The 8,945-nt window shown below is 40.4% G+C and overlaps 1 long non-coding RNA gene across 2 annotated transcripts in view; it reads left to right on the forward strand.

The window, feature by feature from the left end:
* Positions 1-1,567: 1,567 nt before the first annotated feature.
* Positions 1,568-8,945, forward strand: part of LOC111862865 — a 35,248-nt gene continuing 27,870 nt past the window's right edge. For both annotated transcript variants that reach the window (XR_004512865.1, XR_002842504.2), the window contains exon 1: positions 1,568-1,854. This is a non-coding gene — a long non-coding RNA (uncharacterized LOC111862865). The remainder of the gene's footprint in view (positions 1,855-8,945) is intronic.

Here is an 8,945-nt window from a genome sequence, read left to right on the forward strand (position 1 = left end):
AATCAAAACGAAGCAAATACTAGGACAGTAGCATATTCTATGTCCAATGTGTTTATTTTACAGCAATATGCAGAAATACCCAGCGGTTTAACGACCTTCGTACAACAGTTAACACACACCGGAAATGAACCGTTTTACAGGTACGACCCTGCCAGGTAGTTCCTGTGTAGCGTGCTGCTTCGTGTTTTGGCTATAGTCTACAGGGTTGAACTCAATGATAGATGTCTCTAGGTGCATTGCGGCGTGCCCAGTAAATCACAATTACCATGTCTTCTGGTTGGTCATTGCAGAGCACTGAATGCTGATAATCAGGTCTTGTGATCACGTCATCTTCTTGGATCACTTTATTCTAAAGTTTACGGTGTAGGCTGACAACAGGTAACTCTTCTTACAGCCTCGAGCACAGAATCTCATTGTGGAGCGGGGAAAATAATAGATTTTATCTCATGATTACTGAATTTTTGGGCTTCGTCCATCATCCGGTGTTCTAAAGAAAAAAACCTTTAAAATAAGATCTAAAAGTTTGTGACGATGGTACATTGCTACAACTATTGTGTTCTTGGACATTATCCATCGTCCTGTCTGTTTTGCAAAAACAGTCCTGTTTATTTTTCAGAACAACGTTTCGGAGACTGGACTCTGTCCACGTCTGGAGATAGGGACTAGCTCTATCTATTGCGCCCAACTGAGTAGGTTTTACCTGAGGACGAGGATAGAATCCAGTCTCCGAAACGTTGTATTTTGAAAAATAAACAGGAGTGTTTTTTAAATAGACAGGACGATGGGTAATGCCCCAAAACATAATACTTGTAGTAAAAACCTTTAGAATTCTTTAGAATACCGGATGATGGACAAAGTTCGAAGTCATAGCAATCCCTAATGTTATACACCACCGTCAAAACTTTTTAGAATCGAATAAATTTCTAACTGAAATTTAAGATCAATTCAATTTCAGCTGTAAACTGAAAGCTTTCTAAATTATTACATTCAATAGTGCGTGTAGGAATTAGAGTAATTTGAACTGCATTTAATGTAAAATCTGTCATGAGATGTCGGGGCTGAAACACGTATAATCATATTCTGTAGCTGTTATAATCTTGACGTTAAGATTTGCCGTGGATATCTCGTCTCACGGAACATATCAGTCCTCTAATAAGTAAAACCAAATTTAGAGTACCGAGTTCCTTCTACTTGGGACAAATCAGCCGGGTTTTGAACCGAGTGTTCTTAGCCGCTAAAAAAAATAATATATATTTATTGTGACTCAGCGCATTTTAATTCGAAAATAGCTTTATTGGTGAGACTGTCATATGCGTGTATTTGGTTGTAATGGCATTACAACTCCTGTTACAACACTGCCAAGGCCATTTCTTTGTCCAGATTTTCAGTATCTGCAGTTTTTTAATACTCTTCACATATTTAGCTCAGTTCCATGGGAATGTCGAGATATTCCTTCCATACGAGGAAACGAATTCGCCCTCACGCTTGCAAGAAAGTTTTCTTTCTTTTCGTCAGAAGCACTTTGCTAGGCCGGTGTGTCTTGCTCCTCTTGATCCCAATCGCTCGACTTTGCATTTGACATCGAGGAAGCCTATAGAAGTTGCGGTTACGTTACAATGGACGTTACTGGAAAACTGCTGATTTTCGCCACCGCAGTTCTGTTGTTTCTTCTGTATATCCTTACGATTTATGGGTGGTACTACGGTATTATAATTTCGAAAAGAGTCTAGCTGAAGGGTTTACCGGAATTCTATAAGAAGGTGGAATGCGTGCAAGTTTGAAGCTGAAGTAATTTTATAACAAGAAGAGATACTGCTTCTCAAATAACTACCAACAAAATGCGGCCATGATACGGTGAGTTGAAACGTTTCATATAAATTTGATGAATTTTATTTTTCTCCAAACAATTCTATGGAAACAGAGATTTGGTTCGTTGTCTTCACTAAGTTAATGTGAAGTGTGTGGTATCAAAGCGGCTGGAGAGTGAAGCTAACTATTTACTTTCGTTTAGTGTTATTTTATAACGCTCATATCCAGGGGTTCCGGGTGCGATTCTTGTCCAAGAGCTAAGTTATCCCTATCTAGGGGCTTTGTAGGGTTTCTCACTCTCGCGAGATAAATGCTGGGCCAGAAACTTAAAATACTTGACAACTTCTTCCTGTGCCATCTTCAGATTTATCACAAAATCATCGTCCCATTCGACGCTGTATGCAACTGCGCAATTGAGACAGCGCGACTAACATGATGAGCTAAATCTCCGCTCACGGGGGCTATCGCTCTGCTCATTTTCATAAGCTCACTTTTTGAATTAAAATCATATGAACAGTTGTTAGCATAGTATTGAAGCTTTTGTTTTCTGAGCCCTACCTTGAAGGAAACTTGAGCAAAGCGAAACTGGCAATTGGGGTGAAGCTGCTAGCTGAGGGTATACATGTCGATTAGAAGGCGTGCTGCTGCTGTTGTTACTTGCAATATAATTTTCTTCCTGCTGGAAAATAAAAGTTCAATACGGAGAACACGGAGGGGAACATTTGATTTTGACGACACTGCTGCAATTCCAATTAACTAATTGCACGGGGGTAGAATCGTTCTTGAGGAGCCAATATTAATATTAATTTATGTAATTGTATTTGCATTGTATGCATTGTTTGTAGCGTGTCCTTTATTATCTGTGTAGGTTTGTGTGCTATGTTTTGTTTGAGCATGGTGTGTTATTTTGTGTGATGTGTGTTACTGTAGTACCACTGCCATCGGATAAAACCCATTTGAAGTTAAAATAATAATAATAATAATAATGCATTGTGGCAAGGCTCGGCTTATGCTAAACTCAGGCCGATTGCTCTAATACAGTAATTTCAAAGCTATGTTAAACATGTGTTTCCTTGAGGATTTTCTCGGAGCCCAACTTCTGAATGCTTCTAACGATCGAGTACAACACGAAAGACACAAAAATAGTCATTACTACGTCCTAAAATTTTCAAGCATTAAAACTTTCGCCCTCCGGCCTGAACAGATTCAGAATTAATTATGAAAGAATGAACTTTCTGTCCCGTTGTTATTGTGGTTAACTTGATAAGATTTCATGTCATTTCTATGTCCCAACACGTTCATGAAGATTTCCTGTGATCCGAAGGAGACAGATCAAACCAATTTAACTTCTTCCAGTATCGAAACATCTATAGCATATTTTCCTTACTTAGCGGAGAAAGACAGAATGCAGTTCCATCATGTACCCCATTCTGTGTCTCCAACCGACGTCTGGTTGCCTTGCGGACTAGCTGTAACAATAATGACGGCTTCCTTAAATTGCTTTGGCGATGAACATTTCGTCTGCCCTCTGCCACATGCAACATGCACGTTGGGGCATGGAGAGTAAAAACGGAAAATTCTACTGTGGGATTCAGTTAAGTACATAGGACTGAAAATTCCAGCCTTTTCCGCACTGGAACGTTGTGGCAGGACAGGAGATTATAACTAACCGACCAACTCCAGGAAACTGAGTCTATCCTTATAAGCCGTCAGCTGTAGAGCTACTCAAGAACTTCCCAACAATTTATGAAACCCGAAGGTTTATTACTGTGTTCATAAGAGCCTTTGACTGGTCCATATCCTGAGCCACATCAATCCAATCCGTACTATCCCATCTAACCTCTGTAAGATGCATCTTAATATTATCCTACAACCGACGTCTAGTTCTTCGTAATTGTCTCTTTTCTTCTCGCTTTCCCGCTAAAATCCTATATGTATTTCTTCTCTCCGCCATGCGTACTATGTGTCCTGCCCATCTCATTCTCCTTGTCTTGATCATTCTAATTATACTTGGAGAAGAGTACAAGTTATGAAGCTCCTCGTTATGCAGTTTTCTCCACCCTCCTGTCACTTCATCTCTCTTCAGTCCAAATATTCTCTGCAACACCCTGTTCTAAAACATCCTCAGTCTATGTTCTTCCTTTAATGTCAGAGACCAAGTTTCGTACCCATACAGAACCACAGGCAAAATTATAGTTCTGTGTGTTCTAATTTTTACGTTTTTATACAGCAGATGAAAGATAAAACGTTCGGACTCAATGCCCAAGTTCAGTTGCAATAAACTGCATGTGTTCAATCCGAAACCCCTTAATAGGCGCTCCTACAAGTTTCCATCTTGTTGTGTACCAGTAAGGGTACTGCCGTGGCCGTCAGCACAATCTTAGAGTGAATAAAACTCTTATTAATGTGTCAATGTTTGCTTTTATTGCACTTACCAGTACACGTTTTGACCAAAGTGATTTTCTTCAGGTCATTTCCATGAATGTTTATCGTCATTGGATTCTTCATCAATAAAAGCTACCTGAAGATGATCATATTGACCGAAACTTGTAGTGGTATGTGTAATAAAAAACAATATTAACGTGTTTGGGCCACTGTTGTACCCTCGTTTGTGTTCATTTTCAAGAGATGAAGTGACAGGAGGTTGGAGAAAACTGCATAATGAGGAGCTTCATAACTTGTACTCTTCTCCAAGTATAATTAGAATTATGAAGTCAAGGAGGATGGGGTTGGCAGGGCATGTAGCATGAATGTGGGAGAAGAGGAATGCGTATAGGATATTGGTGGGGAAGACAGACGGAAGGAGACCACTGGGAAGGCCAAGGCGTAGGTGGGCGGACAATATTAAAATGGATCTTGGAGAGATAGCATGGTATGGATTGGATTGATCTGGCTCAGGATAGGGACCAGTGGAGGGCTCTTGTGAACACGGTAATGAACCTTCTGGTTCCATAAAATGCTGGAAAATTCTTGAGTAACTGCAGAATTGGCGGCTACATGCCCTGCCCATCTCATCCTCCTTGACTTGTTCATTCTAATTATACTTGGAGAAGAGTACAAGTTATGAAGCTCCTCATTATGCAGTTTTCTCCAACCTCCTGTCACTTCATCTCTTGAAAATGAACACAAACGAGGGTACAACAGTGGCCCAAACACGTTAATATTGTTTTTTATTACACATACCACTACAAGTTTCGGTCAATATGATCNCAACCACAGGCAAAATTATAGTTTGTATATTCTAATTTTTTTATGTTTTTGGACAACAGACGAGAAGACAGAAGTTCTGGACTGAATGGTAACAAGCATTACCCGAGTTCAGTCTCCTCTTAATTTCCTCCTGAATCAGATTTTGATTTGTTATCGTTGTTTCCAAATATCTGAACTGTGCCACATTTTCAGAACATCTGTTTCCTATCATTATATCATGATTTTGCCCTGCATTTTGATGACGAGACAGCAACATATACTTAGTTTTCTGTGTGTTTACTTCTAGACCAACCTCTTTACTTGCGTCAATTAAAGTCTGTGTGTTTTTCTTTATGGTATCTACATTATCACCCAGTAGATTCACATGCTCAGCACAGAACAACAGCTGTTCTGTCCCGTTTAATTTCAGTCCCACCTGGTTTCCCTGGATCTTCCTAATGGCATATTCTAAAGCAAAGTTGAAAAGGAGTGGCGATAAAGCATCCCCTTGTTTTGGACCATTCTGGATAGGAAATTTATCAGACAAATGTTTACCTACACGGACTTTACTATACGTTTCGTTTAAACACATTTTAATCAGCCTAACTAGTTTCATGAGTATCCCAAACTCTATCAGAATACTGTACAATACTTCCCTCCTAACTGAATCATAGGCTTTCTTGAAGTCTATGAATAGCTGATGTACTGTCTCATCGTGCTCCCATTTTTTCTCCAATATCTGACGAATGCAAAAGATCTGGTCTGTAGTTGATCTGTTACGTCGAAACCCACACTGATGATTCCTAATAATTTTATCTATATATGGACTTAACCTTGGAAGAAGAATATTGGACAAAATTTTATATGAAGTTGATAGCAGTAATATCTCCCGATGATTACTACAGTCAGTTTTATCACCCTTCTTTTGAACTGGTACAATAATAGACTTTTTCCACTGATGAGGCAATTTTTCCTTATGCCAAATAAAAGTAATCAGATTGTGGATCTCAGAATGTAATATTTCGCCTCCTGCTTGAATAAGTTCTGCCGGAATTTGACCACTACCTGGCGATTTATACCGTTTCAAATTTGCAATGGCACTTTCAACTTCAAAAGGGCTAGGATCAGGTACTAACGGCTGAGCTGTGTGGATTTCTGTCTGCCTAACATCACTGACCCTATGTACATTCAATAATTGAGAGGAGTAGATCTTCCACCTATTTAAAATATTGTGGGAATCTGCAAGCAGATCACCATTCTCATCCTTCACTAAGTTACTGCTAGGCTGATAACCCCTCTTAAAGTCATTTATTCCTTTATACAGGTCTCTAATGTTCTTGTTCTTACTCTTCATTGCAAGCTCATCAATTTTGTCTTTCAGATATTCCCTCTTTTTGTTCCTGAAATGCCTGCTGGTTTCACGTCTTATATTGTTCAAATTATCCCCAAATAACTCGCTTGGATCCTGTAACCACTGCAATTTGCCATGCTTTCTTCGATCTAACAGGTCTACATATCACAATACTACAGGTTTTCTTTGCATGTGCATTATGACTGGAAAAGTATTGCTGAAAATGGTAAGGCCTTGCTTCAATTTTTAGCATTACTGCGATGAATTCTCTTAAGTTTGAAATCAATCTAAGAGTATTAAAAATTCAGTTTAAACCTCGTAGAAAACGCATTGCTTCTCCACTATAAACACCAGCGTTTTGTTGTACTGTGGAGATCATGCTAATAGCTGTATATCCTGAGATTTACACGATATGCACTGTACAAACGCACTTAGGGAAATGGAGATTTTCACCGTCGAAACAAGGTGTTTTAATCCAATCCTTTAGAGTCTACTGGGGCATTATGTCCCATAGACATCTATGATAGGTCTCCTGAGAACCCTTTGACCCACAAGTGCTTCCTCTCAAGTCGTTCCAACCCTTTTTATACTTGCTGTGGATTTTGTGCCAAATGAGGCCTGCCAGTACAGCTGCGTAACTAGAAGCGAAATCATACGTAGATCTCTTTGGAGCATAAAATTGCATAAAATTAAAAATCAGAGCTTCAAGAGTAGTGAAATAATAGTTTATTTTGTTTGTATACGTGTATGGTGCGATATTCACGGTACTGAAGAAGCCACAATGCGGTTTGTTTGTGAGGACGAGAGATAATGTTTCCTTGTCCTTCTCACACACTTTGACGGAAGTGGTGATCGTGCTCCTGTTCAGATATAAATATGGATAGGCCTACAGATAGGAAGATTTGTGATGAAAATGAGACGTTTATTTTTAAATTATGGAAGTATACTGTTAAATAAAATGTATAGTTGTTCCTGTACTTAACTAATGAAACATTTCGCCATGAAGGTGTATGGGGGATTTGATGTATAGATCCATATTTTCTTGACATCAGCACTAGATGGAGGTGAGTGGTCTGCTTCAAGCCCCTGTCGCTTTACCCTCGTGGAAAGGACCTCTCGGTACCCATTGGATAGGAGGTTGGGTGGACCCCAGGGCCGGTCTGGACGATTTGGAGAAGAGAAAAATCTTGACCGTACCAGCACTCGAACTCCGACCCATCAGTCGTCCAGCCCGTAGCCAGTCGCTATACTAACTACGCTACAACGGCTCCTGCTCTGTGGTCGGACGGAATCTGTATTTAACTCTGATATTTTGTTCGTAGCATTGCAGGAAAAAGCACAAAATTAGGAGCGGAAATAGATCGTAGTTCATAGATTTAATCGCATCACAGTTTATCACAGAGATAGCTACAGTCTGGCAGCCTGTGCGGTCTAGTACTCAGAGTTCCTAGCTACAGATCCCAGAGGCCCGGGTTCGATTCCCGGAGCTACCAGATTTTCTGAGAAGTAGTGGGTCTGGAACGGGGTCCACTCAGCCTCGTGAGGATAATTGAGCTATTTCAAGGAAATAGCGGCTCGAATCTAGAAAACTGAAATTAACGGCCGTGGGGATCCGTTGCGCTGACCACCTGACACCCTCTACCCGCTAAAGTTGGTACTAACTTCGCCGACAAGCGGCGGTCGCTCTGTTGGTATAGTTCGATTGCGGACTGAAACCACGGAGTTTGTTTGTTCTTGATAGCTACAATGCAATAAAATTTGGTACGGAGGTCTTTCCATAGTTACCTACAGATTTTGCCTGCTGCATTACTGCTCATGTTAACAATTGCGAACACAGACAAACTGCAAGAGGTCAGGGTCATATGTAGCATGGTCTGGATAGTGGGACTCCCTGTCAGTAGACACACGCACAGAAATAGGCCTAACGCTAGTTGTACTGTCTTGTCAAGCGATTTCAAAGAAACCAGTCCTCATTATTCATTTTAAGGACTGTTTTAAACAATGCGTGCTTCACGCAGAGACTAGATTATGATGACTGGGTCGGTCAAGCCTTTGGAGGAACCGTTGCAACATGGCGGACATGCGAGCTCTCAAGATAAGAATACCATTAAGGACACTTTATATTTGAATGTGATATCCTCTATGGTAGGCCGCACACCGGCATGTGTCAAGACATGATGTCTGCGACATGACGCAAAGAAATGAGCACAGTTGAAACGAATGAGATTATGAAAACCGCCGCACACCGGTCTGAGTTATGATGCTGACGAATCACGAATGAAACAAGACTGTGTCTTTTGTCTCTTGCCTTGACGCAGTTGGTGTGCGGCCACCCTAAAAGGTAAGCGACTTTGCATACATAAATTGATGACACTTGATAACCAACTTACGAGGGTAAGTCAATAAGTAAGTTACAAATGGATATAGAACTTAAACAAATAAGAATACTGATTTGAAAAATGCTTTTATTTCTCAGCATAATCTCCCTGTACCCTGAGGCACTTATCCCATCGTTTCACAAGCCACTGAAAACCAGCAGCATAAAATTCTTTGGGCTGCTGTCGGGACCAGGCGTGTTCACATGGCCTACCTCATA

The sequence above is a fragment of the Cryptotermes secundus genome, unplaced genomic scaffold, assembly GCF_002891405.2.
Source record: "Cryptotermes secundus unplaced genomic scaffold, Csec_1.0 scaffold1105, whole genome shotgun sequence".
NCBI lineage: Eukaryota > Metazoa > Arthropoda > Insecta > Blattodea > Kalotermitidae > Cryptotermes > Cryptotermes secundus.